Source organism: Ptychodera flava, chromosome 16, assembly GCF_041260155.1.
Source record: "Ptychodera flava strain L36383 chromosome 16, AS_Pfla_20210202, whole genome shotgun sequence".
Taxonomy (NCBI): domain Eukaryota; kingdom Metazoa; phylum Hemichordata; class Enteropneusta; family Ptychoderidae; genus Ptychodera; species Ptychodera flava.
The window spans coordinates 31,192,070-31,213,618 of record NC_091943.1 but is presented as its reverse complement, the minus strand read 5'-3'; the positions used below and the strand labels follow the sequence as shown (position 1 = coordinate 31,213,618).

The 21,549-nt window shown below is 37.2% G+C and overlaps 1 protein-coding gene across 1 annotated transcript in view; it reads right to left on the bottom strand.

Annotated features, from left to right (window-relative positions):
• LOC139114553 (discoidin domain-containing receptor 2-like) overlaps window positions 1-14,963 on the bottom strand; it is a 48,449-nt gene extending 33,486 nt beyond the window's left edge. Inside the window, exon 1 of the mRNA XM_070676348.1 lies at window positions 14,741-14,963. The gene's annotated coding sequence lies outside the window, so the exon portion shown is untranslated. The remainder of the gene's footprint in view (window positions 1-14,740) is intronic.
• Between the last annotated feature and the right edge of the window lie 6,586 nt (window positions 14,964-21,549).

Genomic DNA, 21,549 nt, shown 5'->3' with positions numbered 1-21,549 from the left:
ATTGGATCGTATCACAAAACAAATTGACGTGCATATCTATGACATTGGTCAATGTCCTTGTACCAACTTTGAATAAAATCGGTTGAGATATGCTGAGTTATGCCTCTGTATATGAAAAATCGTAAAAATGGCCGCCTGGCGGCCATATTGGATCGTATCACAAAACAAATTGATGTGCATATCTATGACATTGGTCAATGTCCTTGTACCAACTTTAAATAAAATTGGTTGAAACATGTCTGAGTTATGGCTCTGTACATGAAAAAATCGTAATAAAATGGCTGCCTGGCAGCCATATTGGATCGTATCACAAAACAAATTGACGTACATATCTATGACATTGGTCAATGTCCTTGTACAACTTTGAATAAAATTGGTTTAAACATGTCTGAGTTATGGCTCTGTACATGAAAAAATCGTAATAAAATGGCCGCCTGGCGGCCATATTGGATCGTATCCCAAAACAAATCGACGTGCATCTGTATGACATATGAAGTAATCCTTGTACCAAGTTTGAATGAAATCGCTTCTTGCATCTCTGAGATATCTGTGTGAACGGACGGACACACGCACACACGCACGCACGCACGCACGCACGCACGCACGCACGCACGGACATGACCAAACCTATAAGTCCCCCCGGACGGTGTCCGTGGGGACTAATAAATATCAGAAGGGCTTACTGAGTCAGTGTTGTCCATGGAAGTTTTAAGGTGGTACATTTCACCAATATTTACTCCCAAAATGGCTGCTTTTCTCAATCTTAAGGTAGAATGCACCTGGGGACAGTCTCAGACTCAAATTTCAACAATTCTTTTCTGAGCTAGCACTTGTAGGGGCTCATTTGAAAGCATTTTGAATTTCAACTATTGCAAAATGTTGGGTAATTTGTTTTGCCAGTTCCAAACTTTGCACAGTGATTCCCAATTTTTATTGTTGATTTCGTAAGAGAATGGTTGAAAGTTTCATTCCGGAAAGTTTGGGCAAAAGTTTAAGTCTTTCACTTTCAAGGCACACACTACCTATAGCTCGATAGGAAATTAATAACGCTTTCATTATTAACAAGTACAAAACAGTGGAACCTTCTCCACAAGTCTCAAAATATGTCCATATAGATTTACACCACAGAAAAATTGTAAGTCTGCTAGAGTACACCAAAAGTCTGTCTCTGATACACATTGTGCTTCAGAAAATTTAGGAAACAGCTGTTGTGCTTTGCGTGTATCTGTCTTGGTATGATCCCTGTCTGCATTGGTCACTTAATGCATCCATCAATGTTGAACCTGTTGACACACTGCGATCACTTTCTCCGATTTCAACATGTCTGTACTTGGATTGCGCATTAAGAAATTTAAATGGAATGGATTTAAACAGCAGGTGGCAGCAAAGTCTCTTGAAAACATGTGAATGTCTTAGAGACAAACATCGAAATTCTCAGTCGGAACATTTCTATTTATAGAACAGATAAGTGAAATGTATATACCAGGCAGAACACTGAAATGTACATGGTACAGGGGAAGCAATAAAGATCATTTGATTTTGGCAAGAGCCTAGTTTCTGTTGGTTTATAAATGCCAATAAAATTAACTTCATAGGAACACACTTTTTTTCTACTCAGATTGCAATGTGTGATGTGGGATGAGAATCATTTGGTATTTCCGCTATTATTAAAGCGTACTGTCTATGCACATCTGGATATGCCCCAAGCTGGCATTCAAAGTTTTTCATGGGTGTAAATCCTGGTATGCCTGCTGGTTCAATGCATTTTACCATACTGGTATTTACAGTTTGTGCCTGCATATTCATGCCTGCACTGCAGTACATGTAATTTAGTTTCACACATCATTTAGGTCTGTTTTCTCATTTAGTCTTCCCTTTGAAGTTTACTGGTCCATCATTTTATTTAAGATGTATACAAATTGCAAATAAATGCTGTGTGGTACAGGGTACATTTATGAGACACTGTCATGAGACGACTCTGCAATTGGTGCTTGGAGCTTAAGAAAACAATCAAATTCACAACTACATGTATACATGTATTTCACATATTTATGGAGTACACTCTGTTGTCTGTATTCCATCCATAGTAAAGACATACATGTACAATAACACTTCAGTCATGGAAGCATAGTGGTACGTACACAAGGCAGTCAACAAAATTCAAAGTACAAACTGTACACTTCATCCTGGGTACATTCCATTTGGCATGGGCACACTCTGTTTCCTTTACTCCAGTGATGGCAAAAAGACACATCGTAGGGTACTACAGCTCTGTAGTAATTACAGTAGTATAATGTATTTAGGCTAACCATATGATTGTATACATTTTAATACTGGGTTATAATAACTGTTCTTCTCCTAGACCCTGGGCCTTGTGCTATAGAACTGAAAGTGTAAAATCAGGATCTGATTGCACTGGCTACAATAAAATTTATACAATGCTGCAATGCAGGATTATTTATTATATGATGGATGAGAATCAAGTAAGATTTAGGGCGGACAGAATTATATGAATGCATGCATTGTACTAGGGCAACATCTCACATAAAACACTGTGATACATGTACATAGCAACGCACACCCTAGCCCAGCATATTTTTAGATGTTTTGAAGTTTTTCTCTCTCTGGCTATAGTATCTGGCAATTAACTCACTGGTCAAATATGCCGTGCAAGCAAAGAGCTCCTGACAAACAAAGGTCAGAGGTTAAATGTATGATGACCAGTCCACCATTGTGATATTGTTCCCTTTTCCTGTCACAGACCTGAAGGAATTGACTTGCTGTTTTTTAACCCTAGACAGCCAAGTCTTTGTTGCAAGTCAAGTCAGGAAATTCACACAGGGGTCCATGAATGAGTCACTCTGAACTTAGGGCACTTTTTTTCAAAATAAAAAAGTTACCCTCAATACGCTTTCTCCTATGCATACTAATATGGCTACACGTGGCATAAAATTTTGACTGGTGTGGCAACCAGACACAACATGAACCCCTTGCACGCAAGCACCTCTGTGACCAAGTTATTTTGGCACAAAAATAGCTTTGGTTAGTGCTGACTTTTACACACCTGTTGGGATACACATGTATACTAGACACAGCTCTCTTGGGCTTTAAATGTATTGCAGTTTGAATGATTTATGATCATCGATGGTGGACACATTGACTGAACTATTATCTCCCTGAACAGACAGAAAGGTCATGGAACCAATACTGTGCAACTGACTGATACAGAGAGTTGAAAATCTAAAAAAAATACTAGAAAACCACTGAGAAAAACATCTGTAGAATGAAAAGACGTCCTCTGGTATGAGAACCAACTCATTCCAATACAGTGCAGATGCATTAATAAAGTTGCTTAACTTTGGAAATCTTCAGGCTTCAAGAAAATATAAAAGTTTGAATGTGGAGTTTCAATAACAGAGACACAATTCCAAAGTGCTTTTTTGTTACCATGATAGTGAGATTCTACAAGCAGTGGGAACGAAGCAAGTGTTGCTTGCTTTGAAAAACTCAGGTTTACGTCAGTTAAACAATTGCTGTATAAGCGTCAAAGGTTGAAGGTGAAACAAAGTGTTGAGAAAGTACCGTGGGAGCTTTTGCATTGGACAAATATACTCAGAGAAATCTAAGCATTCTACATGTCAGTTGGGGATCATTTTCAACTTTTTAATGTGAACTTTAAACTTCTAAACCTTCTCTATTACAACTGACCCCTAATACTGGTACCGGGAAAAACTCTTAAATAGCAAGTGATATCATCCTAAGGGCTGTCTCGTGATTGGTTAAAAGTTGATCAAACACAAAAACCAGTCTGTAACCTAGTATTCTAAGTCTCATAAATGTTTATGCAAGATGACTATCATTTTGACAAGCAATTGAGACAGAGATTATGCTATTACCAATCACATATGCGCCCTAATTTTCAGTTTGTATGAAAGAATTTTACAAAAAGACTGTACTTTCAAAGCTACAGACTACAAAACTTTCATTCTGAGTATTCCTCAACGATAACCAATAAGAGCACTCTCCATGCATCTGGGGCATCCTGACATTTTCTTGTCTCTCTAAGTCAATGCCTTTGGTCAACACAATTCCTGTCTGCAAAAAGTATAATGGATGTAATTTCATCGCTCCAACTGCTGTGTCCGTTCCCAAAGCAATATGATTATGGAACTGACGATTTAAAAACCTCAAGTGTACTGGTTTCACTCACACAAGATGTCTGTGACCTCAGCTACTATGATTCATTCAATAATTCACCATAACTCACCATGTTCATGTCATTCACATCTACATCAGCCAGGAAGGGCTCCACTTTTTATGCCAGGCTAGCTATCTGGCCGGCTGCTTTCAAAATACACAAATAAGGTAATTGGGCTTTCCTGTATTAGGTAATTGGATATTGGCAAGCGATGTCATGAACTGTAAGGTCACGCTGGGGTCAACCCACCCAACAGAGGAAGCCAATCACTGAAGCATTGTATGCCACAAATTAACGCCATACTTAATGTGCATCATAAAAGAAAATGCAAATGTTATTCAATCCCATGGTGCTTCAGTTCAGGCATGACAACTTAAATTGGGTAAATATGCCTATACACTCTCACTGCCTGAACTTGTATAATTACTGTGTTATTTGAGATGTAAACTGTACCGTGCATATCGTACTTCATGATACTGCCATGCAGTACACTGTTAAAGCTCCCATAAGGAGAAAAACAGCACATGTACTTTTACCCACAAAAAATCACTTATCATATCCATATAAAAGTTGGGTGATAAGGGTTATTTCATGTAGCACTATGGATGGTTTTCACTGGAATTTCACATGCTGGCCATAAATATTCTAACTTGTCTTCTTGCCATGGCGTGATGATATTTACATTTAACTGAGGTGCTGAGAGCTACATTAATGGAATGATCAACTCTACAGTTATTTTTTGCCTGTCAAACGTTTCCTGATGATGAAAAGTTGAATGAATAAACACTGTGAAGTTAGGGTGGATGTTGCACACAGCACTGTGTTTACAGAGAGTAATTAAATTTTCATTAGACTCGGGTACAGCTCATACATGCCAGCTTTCTTATCTCTCTGAATTCATTTGAGACTGAGATGGTAACATCAAGTCTGCTGACATGCACTCTGTGAGGTCAATGGGCCACAGGTTAAAGGTCGTGGAATTACACCAATTGGGACAACTTATCATATTGATTCACACAATCGGTGTATGTGTCATGATAAATCACAAAGTGACATTTTTAAATTGTCTTTTCTTTTCAAGATTCACATGAACCCTTCCTTCATAATGAATCCTGAAATTCACTAGCACTCCATTTTATCCCCTTTTGACAATTTAAAGGGACTATAGACGCTGAAAAGAAACCAAACCATGACGCAAGTTCAAAAGCTGAGTCAATATTAGTCTACACTGATCTGATGTGATTGAGCTGCCATTCCAATGTGGGATTCCTGGAAACACTTCTCCCACATGTTTTAACCAAACTATGGAATCAACCAGCTCACAGAATTGTGATTCAACAAATTAATTTGGGATTTCAGAGGAACACTAGTATACTACGTGAACTCACTGAAAAATGTCAGACGCAAATAACAAAGAATATATTACTGATACCTCTTTTATCAATACCTGTATCTGTATATACAGATAAACTACCAGTAAGTCAATGAAAAACCATAGTTTTAAACAAATACGGGCTGAGAAGAGGTTTCAAAGGCTTCAAGAAAAGTGTTGAAGCAATGGTCATGTTTGTGCTTAGTCAGAAAACTCTGCCTATCACCCATTCACTGTCTGTTTCAGTGTTTCAAACAAACTTACACAATTTAATTTTTCTCATATAAAATCCTATCCTACATGAAAGCTTCCCTGGATACATGTAATGCAGAGAATGTGCATTTGTGAGAAAAGGAACTGCAGGCTGAAGACACATAGAATGATGTGAAACCTCCATAAGTAGCCACTTCCGTGATACTTATTCACATTACCAGTTCAAATGACCTCAAGATATAGCCTATTATCAGAACTAATAGACTGTACAGAACTACCGGTCAGTAAGTTGGAAAAACAACAGCCATATGCCTGGCCATGGGGTCTTTCAGTAACCAAACAAACTTCATTTTATAGATGACTCCTATAACCCTGGCTAGAAGCAAAACAATACCATGGGGTGGTGGGAAAGATGGAAACCAAATGTTACCTTTCATTTGGTTAAAAGTTCCGGCACATTTTTGTCCATTTCCATGACTCTCAGTCTTTATCTGTAGGATGTCATATTTGACCTTAAGTGACCTCTGCCCTTATAAACCAGAACATTCTGATAATTTTTTGGCTTCAAGTGTGTCATCTTAGCATTAATATCTATGGACCTAAATTTGTCCGGAGCTGAGCATGAAAAACTTCTTTCAAAATAAAATATATCGACAACATTTCAAAAACTGATTGTATTGACTAATTTAAAAATAGAAAACATCGAAATGAACAGTGGATATCACTTGTACAAAACAGCTTTCAACGAAATAAAGTATGATTGTTAAGCAGAATCAAAACGTGAACTTTTGTGAATTCATTTTTCCTATATTCAATGTCTGTATTTTGGTGAAATTTGACATATGAAAGATTGGCCAATCAGCAAAAGGCTTCCAAGAGCTAGCATGTCTACACTACTGATGTAACAAGCCTTTTCTATGGTTCTGTGCTATTTTGAAAACTGAAGAAATGTGTCTTTCTAGCAGGCAGGTGTAATCGTAGGCATTATCATAGATTTTCACAATGGACGATATGAAAGACAATAGAACATGATCTTGTGGATGTGAAAAAATAATCCTACTTAAAGAATTTTTGAAACCAGCACATATACACACATACATGTACATGTACTGTATATCACATCTAAGTAACACATTGCTGGCACTAAATATCAATTTCTCTGCAAGACCGCAGGATATAAGACGACCCCCAAACTTTCAACTATTTCAAGGAGCTCTATTTGGACTTGCTGGGTTAGATTACCTCGTAAGAAACAGAACAGCACGCATATATTTGAACCCTGGAGCAATCTCAAGTATGTGTTTGTTGCCGGTGAACATTCCAGTTATGCTCTGCTGTGTAAAGTAACACAAGTCAGAACCAGCCAGCCAGTTGAAGTTCAACACAAATAAACAGTTTGCCATTTCTGAAGCAACCTGAAAGAAATATATCATGATATTTGGAAGATTGTTTCTCATGGGAAAGGTATGGCTTTTTCCAATCTATATCCAGACACTGACAGTAATACCATCCTTTTTTTCACGTCATTTGCAAGCATCTCACTTGAACCTGAAATGCCAATGACCTTGCAATTACTGGTACCAATACAGGCAAAAATATCAAAACTATGACCCACAGGTGGTTTCTGAAAGAAACTCTCACAAACTGACATTTCTATGCATACTTCAAAGCTTTATTATTTTGCAGATTGAAAATATTCTGAGATGACTAAAATCTACAGTAGGATTTCAACTACATCAGTACTCCCTAGCTTGGTCAAAAAGGTGACAGTAAATATGATCATTTACAATCTTCAAACAGTAAAATTCACAAACTCTGAAAACCACACTCTTCATTTTTTTGACCGATTTCACATGATTCACTCAAAATTTCAACTTGAAAATATTTGCATAAATAAAACATGCTACAAACAGGTCATGTAACTGTAGTAACAAACAAGTTTTGTGTCCTTCATGTTCAAAACACTTGTGGTCTAGGGTACATGTATTTTCAACATTCTAAAACCCTGTTCAAGCACATTTGACCTTGCTTTAAGCCAACGCAATCAGCAATGAGTATAATCTGTACTATTTCAGATCTTGGTTTCACGGTGATTATGAAAGTTTAAAGCTGCCTTTGTGCTTTTCACTGTTCAATGAACTATGAAAGTGCTACTTCAAAGTTGTGTCTACGGTGAAAAATGAACTTTGTACATCAGATGTAATAACAGTACCGTACATCAGATGTAATAACAGTACCGTAGTTCTAAAAGTTATGTCTCTCTTCAATAACATCAATATTCTATATGTACAAAGAGCATCACTACTTAAACCTTTCAAGGTCTGACTTTCTGGTAATGTATCAAAGCTACATGTTGTTTTCCTACGTACATCTATAAAGGCATTTTGGGCCTGAAAAGGTTAAATAAAGAAAATCTGTACATGCTAGAACAAATGCCACATATCAGACAATAACTTTATCATTTCTGTTTTGTTTGGTTGGTACATTTGTTGGTGTAAATATATCACTATCTTGAGAAGTCACACATTAAGCTCAAATTTAATGACTTTTGGAATTTCCATGAGAAAATTCATTGTTTCATGACACCATTATATGTCCATTATATGTGCCATACTACATTTCACAACTACATGAGCAAGTACATTAATATGAAATTACAAGACGCTGTTATTGTGAAGCAAAAGTTGTATTATATCACAAGGTTAAATACATTCAAGTTCTCAACCACTAATACCAATAAAATCCAAAATTTACAATGTAAATCTGTTAACAATTATTGCATCAGTATGAGCACAGATTGCATGCAGGTGAAAAAGGCACTAAGTTTGAAATGTGTAGTTGAAATAGATGAATCACCATTATTACAAATATAATGCTATATCTACTTCATCTAAATTCAAGTTTTATGATACACTATCTGACAAAGTTTCAAGTTTCAATGTATTTGACTCCAATACAAGGAGTGGCCAATGGAAACCCACTGTGGAAGGAAAATGGCTCAGCAGGGCTGGCATGAATTTTATGAGGTTGAAACTTGTCTACGATTACAACATAACTTGGTGTCATCAACTTGGGGTCATTGCACTCCTATACCCGTGAACCAAATGACTAGAAAATAGTCAACAATTCAAATCTGTTTCTGGTCATCTCAGATTCCAGGCTTTAATCCTGCACTTCTTTTTCAAGTCTGTCTACAGTGTGTGCAACAAAATCCATCCCATAATATGCCAAACCAATATAATTACAATTTAGCAGTAATTGACTCAGTTGAGCCGCCTTCCCATCATACCCCTAAGATGCTAAAAAGCCAAGTGAATGTACTTTGCAGTAAACAACAACTGTTACCGTCCTAATAGTTTACGACCAAAAGTGATGAGGGAAAAAAAAATACAATACACACATAGAAAATTCCACCACTTTTACCAAATATCAAGGGCCAGAATCAAATCTATTTTTTCTCAGAGCCTTGGAGGTCATCAGACTTGCAATTTCTCCACAATAACTATCATATCAATGCACCTACGTGAATTCATTTCATCAGTGGTTCACTGTGACTTCATCAACACTTCATTAAACAGAGAGCGGGCCTCTAGCTATGAAGGATAAATATTTAGATATTGTGAGTGTACTTGTCTCAGTAAATTGCTGTGGTAGAGATTCCTGGGTAAGTGAACGATACAAGCACTATGTCAATCATGTCTGCCCTACTCTAGTCTTAGTACACTGTGTCTAAGAGTCTACAACGTAAACTTAGAAAATGTTTAACTATTGACTTGACCTTGGGGTGTGAAAATGTGCATTCACATGATTTTGGATCATGTTATGGACGTTAGGGTATTTTCAGAACCAAAGGACTATACATGTACCTATGTACACACAAGAAAATCACAGATCCTAAAATTGTTAGATTGGCCTCTTTAACTATTGTTATCAGTACACAGGTCACAGCATGGTGTTGAAACAATGGTGAAATACCAGCCATTTGTGAAATACTTTACGGTAAAAAATCTACAACAAATTGACGATGACTGTGCCTGTAAAGGGTCGACACAAATGCCGAATGTCAGTGTTTGTGATTGGGACAAATGTTTATGAGGCATTATTGTTGACAATGCCTGAAATGTCAGGCAGAGATTCACAGAACTGGATGTCACTCAATGGAATGTCATTAACTGTCCTTCAACTGGACTAGGTGGGTGGATTGTTAATGAACACATAGCTAGGTATTATCACATGGAAATGTTGGCTTTCAATATATGCCACAAAGCTGTTACTTGAAACATATTTTTGAGTTTTGGGTGTTTGTAAAATTGATGTTTTTGTTCACTCTAAAAGCCATATCAAAATGGCCATTGTTCTGCTTATCAACATACATCAAATAGTTGATGACTTAATTTTAGTCCAGACTAGAATGCACATGTCAACAATAAAATACATACATTTTACACTATGCTTTGTGTCAGCATGTCCAATACTTTCTATTTCTTTAGGATGAGAAAACAAATATGAAAATAAATATGTTTTATGGAATGAAATTAAAGTGTCAACAGTTACAGCTGTGGTCCCTCGCATAGAAGATCAGTACACATACTGTACCGATATGGTCTACATTCGATCAGTGTACCAGAATCAACTTACACGGCAAAAATCAATGTCTGGACACAGTGTAAAATAGAACCCATATCAATGTGTGCAAAAAAGGTGGGAAAAATATGTACATCCTGCAAAAATTAAATATTGATATCCTATGACTTGACAAGTGCAATGTACCTAACCTTAAACAGCGGGATTATTTTATCCGGTACTTCCCCGGCAGGAAATACGTATAATTTCATAACATCTCAGTCGGTATTGTCACTGATTAAAGCTCCTGAAAGGATATACTGATTGTCAAAAAAACGATCCGTGGGAGTAGAAATATGACAGATACTGCTATCCTATTACTGCTCATCTTTACATACAAACTTCCTTATATATGCAGACAGGAAATGATATTACTACATTCACAATATCTGACTCTATGGTCTGAAGTACAACTTCAAGGTCAGCTTTCGTCATTTCTTCACTTACAGACAACAACAACATTGAAGAACATCTCAAGGTTAATTAAATATCCTTCCTTTGAATACGTGTAAAGCCTGGGAAAGTGACATCATAGTCTCACTTCTACTATCTACAGTAACAAAGAGTACAGCTGGGCTATGAAGTTTATAAATGTTCATTTCCTGTACAAATATTATATTGTATTTAAAAGAGCAACAAATCAGACTTTGAATGGTTTGTGCTTGTCCATCCTTCCACATTTCCTTTCTCCCTGCATCCCAAAGTGGATGTGCTTATGCTGGAAGGCGCTTACAATCAGTTGACCATGAATGCACACCTGCATTTAGAACTATTGTCTCATGCATCTGTCCACGGAAAACATCACACACAACACACACTTAGTCTTGTTTGTAGGGTGATATATTGCCAAAGCAGTAACTGTTATCAGAAACTAAACACCACAAGTCTTGTCCCCTGGAAATTGCTCATTACCATATGCCCATAACTACCAAACTACCAATAATGTCTTGCTAGTACTAGTTGCCGATTCTGCACATTTTTGTTCTCTAGTGAGTTACTGTATGTGACAGCTTTCTTCACCCATTAATCGCAATAGACTCTAAAGCAGTATTGCTGCCACAAGCTGAAAGCCAAAACTGGAAAAAAAAGGACTGGTTGCCTGAGCCCTAGAATAGCAGATGTCATCTCAAGATTTACCACGAGACTCATAAAACAGCCTCTTCTGATATAGATGGTAAAATATTTCCCATGCAAAGCCTCACTTACCTCAACGAAACTCAAAAGTGTAAGTTGGACAGAGCTGCTAACTGCTGACCACTGGGTTAAATCAAAATGCACACAGACTAATCAGACCAAGCAAAATATCTTGAGGTTTTAGAGATTAGCGATGACTTAAGGAGACAAAACTCTACCAGCTGGCAAAAAATGTTCAACACTGATTGGTCAGAGTGGTTCTGAGCACGCCCACTGATAACTTGAAGAATGTTATGTCATGCTGTTACTTCCTGTATTCTGTAAAGTTTTTCTACTTTTATATTGTACACTTGCCCAGACAATTGTTATGCAAAGAAACCACAACACTGAACTGAATGGCTATAATAAAGGTTTGAAATAAATCTGAGTCTCACTAAGTTTACCTTTTGTCTCTGTTCCATTCTATAATCTGGTTGTCATGACAACTGGGTAGTAATCTGAAATGTTCATCTTTTGAACAGGTGAGGTGCTATTCAGGGTCAAGCCTTCACTTATTAGAGCTACTGTCTCATCAAACCTAGAGTAACTCCCTTTCACTTGGGTGTCCTTGGTTCCTTTGGGCTATGAGGTGAAGAAGGCCTTTCATTGATAGGTTGATGAGTTGTGTTCAAAACCATAATGCCTCTATTTTGCATGCTTGCTGTCCATGCAGTGTCTAGAGCTTTTTGGACACTTTTCTAAAATGTGCCATTCAAGTATCCTCTACAGTCAAGCATTATTCTGAGCAATATTTTAATAAAAAGTGACACACTCCATAAATGATATTGATGTGCGTATATGGGCAGTCACTCTACAGGGGGTATTAAAACAAACCCACAACCTAACATCCAGGGTGGCTATTTGATACAAAGAGGACGGACAGATGGGTTTGGCAAGCGGTTTGGATGATTTAGGCTACAAACCGATGTAATAGTTTACATTGAACCAAGATTTATTCTCACACGGAACACAAAATTTATAAACAAATTTGTGATTTGGAAGAGTTCATTTCCATTCTTGTGTAAGTTTCTTCTACACCGTCACATTGGAAGCAGTATCTTTATCACAGCCTGAAAGCTATCATGAAATTCATAAAGTAAATATGTTTTCAGAAACACAACATCTGCTATAATTGTTCCATAACTCTATCATAAAAAGTTTCTTGATTGTTCATTTGTTCATGCACAGTACAGATAAATTCTAACTCTAACTAAATCTCTATCCACAAAGATTTACTGCTACATGTACTTCGCCAAATTTTTCCCATAAATGAAAACTTCAAGTTAACGACACATAATTAATATATTTTGCAGAACCGAAAAAGCGCAGGTGATTGTGATCTGAAAATCTGTGTTGGGATACCTCTACGGGCATATGTGTAGGAAATATTGGGCCCAATCTATCTTTGGTACACAATCTGCTTTTCTTAAGGGGACTTGCCCATAGCTAATAGAAATGGGGCCCCTTAGGATTATGTTGATTTGTAAAATCATTAGGTGTGAGGTAAGTATTTAATTCTTCAGTCTTGCCCCCTATGTAGTGTGAGATCAACATTTTCTCATTTAATTAAGCCAATCTGGTGTACTGACAATTCAAACTCAAGTAAATTTTACAAACATTACATGCACTGGAGTGTGTGGCCGACTCACAAAGATTTCAAAAAAATTCTCTGGTTGACTAGGAGATTCAAAAATACTTAAAAGTGTCAGAGCAAACAGAGTATCGAATCACAGTCCCTCTATCACCATGATAGAGCGACCGTGATCGAACACAAGCAGCCATTCTGATGAACTTGTTTTATAATTCCAGGCCAAATGCACCCACATACTTCAAAGTATCTGTGTAGAGATATAATCAATGGGTATTACTACCATCTTTGCTTGCAACAGTTCTTCACCATGAGAAAGAGGGGAACCAAAACATTGGAAAAAAAGGTGATTAAGTTATCAGTGAAAAAATTTCCTTTGGTATCAATCACTGACATGAAAAGGGGTGAATGACTGGAAAATGTTTTTGTTTAAACAGGACACTCAAGGATTAGCCGCTCCTCATCGTGTATTGGTTCCATATGATAAATCACTGGCAGGGTTTAAGTGCTTCACAAACACAGTCCATGGCTTTCGGCTATTTATGTATCTAGGGTTGAAGTAAAACCCATCTTGACTCCGTGGTAGATATAGCATTTGTCCAACTCTGAGGTGTACAGCTTATATAGTCTGTGCAACTTACACTCACAAAATGAGTGCCTACAGAATAACATTTCAAAACATTACTCGTTTCAGAATTTTGCATTTTCCAAACACTTGGTGCTCAAGACTCTTTAAAAGACAGCATACCACTTTATCAGCACATAAGAGTTGGAGTACAGTAATTGTGTGCATGACCCCATGGTTTAAGTGCAGTTTTTTCTGTTTAGGAAAGCAAGAAAAGGTTGACTGCCCACTTAATCATTATTTCCAATCTTTTATTAACATATCAAGGTCCCTTCCCGTTCTTCAAGCAGTGTTAACCTTCGCATCGAAGCGACATAACAGTACCAATTCTTTTCGGTCTTGTTTTGCAATGATAAGAGTAAGACTTGGGGGGGGGGGGCGCTATAGGTCGCTTATTTGCATTCCCAGATTTTGAATCCAAACTCAGGAACACACGGTGGGCTTTCGCTGCATTCAAATTTTTGCTCGGGGTCTTGCGCTTTTTTGATTTTACCGAACCTTGAGACATTCGCCGAATTTTTCTCTTTCAAAACAAGCAGTTTTGGGTTTTGCTGGAGCCGTGTAAACACCATTGTTCCTGTGACAGAGCAATGTCTGAATAGCAACCCAGTTACAATGGCTTTTGCTCGCTGACCCCTTTTGACACGTTCATCGGTGAAATGGGCTTGACTTGCGATTGTATGGAGATTGGAATGGTTGAGGAACACGAGGGACTGTGGTTGAAAGAAGCCTGCTATTGAAGACTGAATACAAATCTCAGTTTTTTGAAATGAGAAACGGCTAATGACCAACATAGGCCGCGGTCGATATCTACATGAAGGCGGTTTTCTTTCCATGGAAAAATTAACATGTTATCCTCGAGCATAACAGAATGAAAAACAACTTCACGAGATACGTTGTACATACATGCACATTTTGTCGTGTTGCGAAGTGGAACTCGTATCTTACCTTTTTCTGGTTTTCGTGGACTTTGCCGTTTGAAGATTATAATCAATTTTTTCACTTCACTGTAGTATATACCAGCGGGTTGCTCCGTTATATAAACAGACGCGAAAAATTCATAAGGCTGACTGCCTAATCACTCTACTAGTACTACAGAGCCGCCGACGTCTTATTATTCTCTGTGACTGAGTACTCTACAAGGATTAGCGCACAGCGCAGCGTAAATGGCTTTACAGCAGAGCATGTCGGAAGCAATTCGTGACCTTTGACCAGTTGTTCATGATGTCATCCACCGAATTGGCCAGTGGTGGCGGGCTGCACCATATATATGCCAAGTAGACAGTGACCTGAACCCATGCACCTGAACCACCTGAATCATAGATCATATAAAAGCATAGCATCTGAGGATTAGGTGCGATAGTCAGAATGAAGAATCCATTCTTTTTTCGCCTTCGCACATTTGGTATATTTGAAAGATATCAGCAGTGCATGCACACATTTTCAAGAATTAATGAGAAATCGGCAATATTGACTGAAAACACATGAGTTTCATTAGGCCTACTGTAAATAAAGGCAAACGCACCGACGACAGCTCAGTGGCGTACCTGGATGGACAATGTATAACAATATTTCTACATGGATTTGGGCCTAACATTCAAATCTCAGACACGTACATATTTTCCGAAACGAGGATTGTTCATCTTAGGCCCTACATCCGTTGTCACAGATGACTCTGCTCATGTAACGTTTATGATTCCACTTCTACTTGTGGTGAAAGACGAACCAACTTTTTCGCTGACGCAATTCACACAGCCCTTTTTATGTGAATGTACCCTGCTTGGATACTATTACAAGTAGGTTACGGATGTGAATTTAAGTCCATGATAATGTCACATAAACTTTAAAGTAATTGACGAGAAATATTCCCAGACTGTATTTTTTAAACGTCCAGAAAGCAGGGTTTTGAAAACACAGTAACTTTTTAAACCTTCGATTACATTTTTGGTACTAATGCAAAATGGAAATCTAACGCTCTCTAGTAGTATTTTAATTTCTTTATGAGAAAATTGAACCGATTTACAGCTTAGGTTAGAAAAAGGTTTGTACGAAATAGGAGACACACGAGAAAGTATTACAAAAGATTTTTTTAGAAATTCACCGACTTGAACCAAGTCTAACTCTCGATGGTATCAAAATCAAAATCGACGCCTTAGGGACTGGTCAGTTTCTTCGGCGGGGGGGAGGGGTGGGGGTGGATTCATGCGGGTCACCCTGTTTTTGATTTTGGTGATAGGGGGCCCGGTCCACCATATTTTTGAAATGCCAAATAGGGGGGGGGGGGGGGGGTCAGTGTGTTTTTGAATTTCAACACGGCTCATACTTGCGTAAAATGCATTGTGCCAGCCACAAATTTCATCATTCAGTTGCATTTTTCGGCGCGCCCTTCGGGCGCGTACCTTTAATAATAATAAGACATATTCTTCAGAGCCCCGTCCTAGTGAAACACTTTAATATATCAGACATAAATATATCTGAGATATCTGTATGTTTAAAATTTTTCGGCGCACCCTTTGGGCGCATTTCTTTAAAATATCAAATAATATTTTTCAGCACGGTGCCTTCAGCTGCATGACTTTCATATATCAGATAATATATATATATATATATATATATATATATATATATATATATATATATATATATATATATATATATATATATCAAAGATATCTGGCTGTTTAATATATAATTTTCAGCGCGCCCTTTGGGCACAGTAAATTAATACATCAGAGATATATGTCAGAAATATCTTGGTGTCTGTAAATTGAAAGTCTGTTTTGTAAAGTGTACTAATCATTATGAAATCAACAGTTCACATGAAAAGCATGACAAGTTCTTGATACTTTATTATTTTCTCTATGAGAATTAAGTTATAGAAAGCAACATGCACTAATATTTCACAATCACATTTTTCTTACAACAGTTCTGGGCATCTGGTTATGCATAACAAGAGTGGAATACATTCACAGCTCATTCAAAATACAGTGTTCAAACTTTAGAATTGACACTTTTAAGTTCCTATCTTACAACTGACACGACAACAATTTCATTAAAACACAGAATGACTGAATATATCCCAAAATTATATATATATATATAATATATATATATATATATATATATATAATATATATATATATTATATATATATATTCGTTTGTAGGATATTACACACGTACCAATCTTCTGGTTCAAATAGTTTATTATAACAGCACAACGTTTCGTCCTAAAAGTAGGACTTCCTCAGGTGCTACAGATCAAAAAGTTTCAACACGGAGTATGGAGTGTGGGCATAAACTTTAAAGTAATTGACGAGAAATATTCCCAGACTGTATTTTTAAACGTTTAAGCGCCCTCCCAGCCACACTATAAATACACATTAAAACATTCTCCCAATTGCCATTCAACATCTGAGCCATTCAAATAGGTAAGAAACAACTCCTGTATTTTCACCATACTGTCACTTAGTATTTTCTCCGACATGTAACTTTTGTACGTTAAATATCACTGTGACTTACTCCGTGTTGAAACTTTTTGATCTGTAGCACCTGAGGAAGTCCTACTTTTAGGACGAAACGTTGTGCTGTTATAATAAACTATTTGAACCAGAAGATTGGTACGTGTGTAATATCCTACAAACGAATTTATCATAACCACGCCACCGACAACACTGGGGACAACCTGAAAAACCACAGTCGAACATATATATATAATATATATATATATATATATATATATATATATATATATATATATATATATATATATATATATATATATATATATATGTGTGTGTGTGTGTGTGTGTGTGTGTGTATATGTATATGTATATGTATATGTATATATATATATATATATATATATATATATATATATATATATATATATAATATATATGCATACACTGAATTATCAATTTATATTCCACCTTTTGTTTTACCTTTGTTGCGCACAGGGGGTCACCCTGTTTTTGAAAGTTGGAATAGGGGGGTCACCCTGTTTTTGAAAGTTGGGGTAGGGGGGTCAGCCACTTTTTGACGTCGGCAAAAAATAATCCACCGCCCTCCCCCAGGCCGAAGAAACTGACCAGTCCCTTAGTGCGTAGATGTTGAATCCACCTTATACTCTCGAATTTGATTCTAAGAGGAATGATGATGTGTGAGGGCGTTTTAATCAATGGTATTGTTACCTGTCGCTCGTAAAATAAGTCGCTGTCGTTGAAAATTTCTTCCAAAGTCAATAGCTATCTCCTTTTCATGTCAAATAATGATCACACCATTTCACATTTACGAACTTGTTCAGAAGGGAACAGAATTAAATTCAGTAATCCATCGTGGCTAGTAGAACATTCAACCACGTGATTGTTCCATAGTATTACCGTATTACAAGATACGCACATTATCGGAAACTGGCAGGATCGAAGTAGATATAACGTCTGCAAATATGACGAAGACTACCAAAATTTTCAGATCATAAACTGATCTTTGTGTAGAGTACAGCTCAGGTTGAATTAAAGATTGTGAGAGGATACGTACCAAAATTCTAGAAAGTCAAGGGATTTTACCGCTGTAGGTGAATCTGATTGTTTTTTAAGCACCGATATAACACATTTGTATTATAAATTCAACTCACTGCTACTGTTTACTCTGTTTATCTCTAGTTGCATTGACATGACTTTGATGCTGATGGTGGTTGTAATAAGCTTACAGCTTTTCAAAAGGGCCAGGGACTGCCTCGAGCGACTACTCTTCTTGTCTGCCTGCAAAAACTCATAATGTTTAGGTTAATGTTTTTACTGTGACCCTATAAACAAAGAAGAAAAGTGTTTATCAAAACTCGTCAAAACACCATGCTCCAATCCATAGCTTTTTTGTGCTCCCAGGCTCTTGATAGGGGAAGTGAGCAGCGCCCTCAAGAGACGTTTCATTTGTTCAGATCTGGTTTCTGCTTCTCCGTATGTCAATCTCTCTCATCACACTGCGGGCATCCCCGAAAAATGAAGCCCTCAAAGCCCTGGCAAGCTGTCTAGCGACCTTTGACACAATGGACATTTTGAGTCCTAAATTGTGTGGTCACACATATTCTATATGTACAGAACAAAAAGAGGCTCATTTTCCCACTGATTCGAGGAAATGAACACAAGCTGTGGGTAGAAATTTGCAAGGGCTGCGGTCACGCCACTAGCTACAGAGAGAGAGAGAGAGAGAGAGAGAGAGAGAGAGAGAGAGAGAGAGTGTACTTTGTTTTCGAGCAGAGTGTTTCGTTTGTTGTGTAAGTTTCCTTTCACTTTGCCCTTTTGTGATATTCATAACAAATGTATTTTACACAGAAAGAGGTATTATGTTGATATTGTTTACAAATACAAAATAAAATGGAAAGACTTCATGTCAAAAGTTTCAGCTGAAGCTTCCTCAAAAAATAAATAAAGTGCACCTAAAAATTTGTATCTCATGACAAGCGTTGACGGTCATTGATTTCAGCTAGCCGTAAGGGAATGGTCAGTTTCTTCGGCCTGGGGGGGGGCGGTGGATTCATGGGGGGGGGGTCACCCTGTTTTTGACTTTGGTGATAGGGGGGTCACCATGTTTTTGAAATGCCCAATAGGGGGGGGGGGGTCAGTGTGTTTTTGAATTTCGACACAGGCTAATCATTGCCTAAATTGCATCGTGTCAGCCACAGATTTCATCCAGTTGCATTTTTCGGCGCGCCCTTCGGGCGCGTAACTTTAATAATCAGACATATTTTTCAGCACGCCCAACTTTAACATATCAGGCATACATATATCAGAGGTATATGTATGTTCAATATTTTTCAGCGTGCTTCTCGAGCACATTACTTTAATATAATATCAGACATTTTTCAGCACACCCTTCCTGTGCATTACTTTAATGTACAAGACATATATATCAGAGATATCAGGATGTTTCATATTTTTCTCCGCGCCCTTCGGGCGCCATACTTTAATAGATCAGAGATATATACCAGAGATATCTTGATGTTTGTTAAGTGAAAGTGTACTATTATGAAATCTGCATTTCATATGAAAAGCATGACAAATTCCTGATACTTTTCTATTCTCTCTATGAGAATTCAGTATGAGAAAGTAACATGCACAAGTATCAATGTTACAAGAAAAGGTCATCTCAGACTCTGCACACATCAGATTTGGCTAAAATGCCTGTCTATGGCTCCTAAGGAGATTTAATTGGATGGCTGGCAAGTCTTAACACCCTATCAAAATTTTTGATTTACAGCTTTTTCCTGTTGATATTAATGATTGACATCCATTTCTGTACAACAGTTCAGGACATCTGGTTAAGCATAGAAAGTGTGAAATACATTCACAGCTCATTCAAAATGTACTGTATTCAAACTTTAAGATTGACACTTTGAAATTCCTATCTTACAACTGACATGCCAACAATTTCATTAAAACACTTAATGACTGTTAAAATATAAATGTATGTAAAATATATATATATATATATATATATATATATATATATATATATATATATATATATATGTATATATTCAGTATTACGGTATATATATATATATATATATATATATATATATATATATATATATATATATATATATATATATATATATATATATATGTATTTCAGTATTACCGGTATATTTAACATATTACATATTACAGTTGTCGCGTGCAGGGGGGGGGGGTTCACCCTGTTTTCAAACTTTGGAATAGGGGGGGTCACCCTGTTTTCAAAATTTGGAATAGGGGGGGTCAGCCACTTTTTGACGTCGGCAAAAAATAATCCACCGGCCCCCCCCCCCCCCAGGCCGAAGAAACTGACCAGTCCCTAATTATGCATCGTTCACATTTTAAAGCTTTTACTAGTTCAGGGAATACTGCCCTCACTCCTAATTTTCTTGATATACACTGCATAGTGTGTAACGCCAACTATATGTGACTCCTCACAACGTACAGCTGTAGGTGCCTGAACTCTGCAGCATAGTGCACAGTACTGCATGACAGTACTGTGGCTTTGCTCAGACGCCCTCAGCGTCAGTCGCAGGATTTGTTGCGGCTTTCTCTTGGTTCATTCCGGCACAGTCCCTCCCGTGTGTGGAGGGACTGTGATTCCGAGTAACTATTGTTGACAGCAGCGGAACTAAAACAGCGGAGCACAATCACATTTTTTAAAATCAATTTTTTTTTATTCACGAATGTACAAAAATGGTCTGAAAAGATTACTGCCACGTGTTGAGGAAAGATGGAATAATGTCAATAATGCATTGACCTATACCAGAATGAGTTCAAGGCGCATTCTTCACCTTCAAGTCTAACCACATTTGAACATTTAGAAACAAAATTAACTTTGTTTATCAAATTGTAGATAAAAGTACACAGTATTCATCCATGAAGATAAATAGCATTTCAGTTGTATCGTAGTTACAATCTCCTTTACACTGGTATAAGAACATAATCTTACCAAGGTATCTTATCTTTGAAAGTACCAAGTCGAAATCTTTTGAAGTCCTTCGGAGCTTCTTCGTCCATGATTCGGCTTCAATCGGCGATACACTGCTTCCTGCAGGAACATTATACCAGCTTTGTCTTTTCATAAATTGAAATTATATATAGTTTTCTTTAGTCAGATTTATCAGAGCGTTCATTAGTGTCCAGGTGTAATTGATTTGTTGCAAATGAGTTCAAAGTTGATGTATTGATTTTTGAGCTAAGTTTACCTTTTTTATTCCAGGTATGATCCTTTCATCGG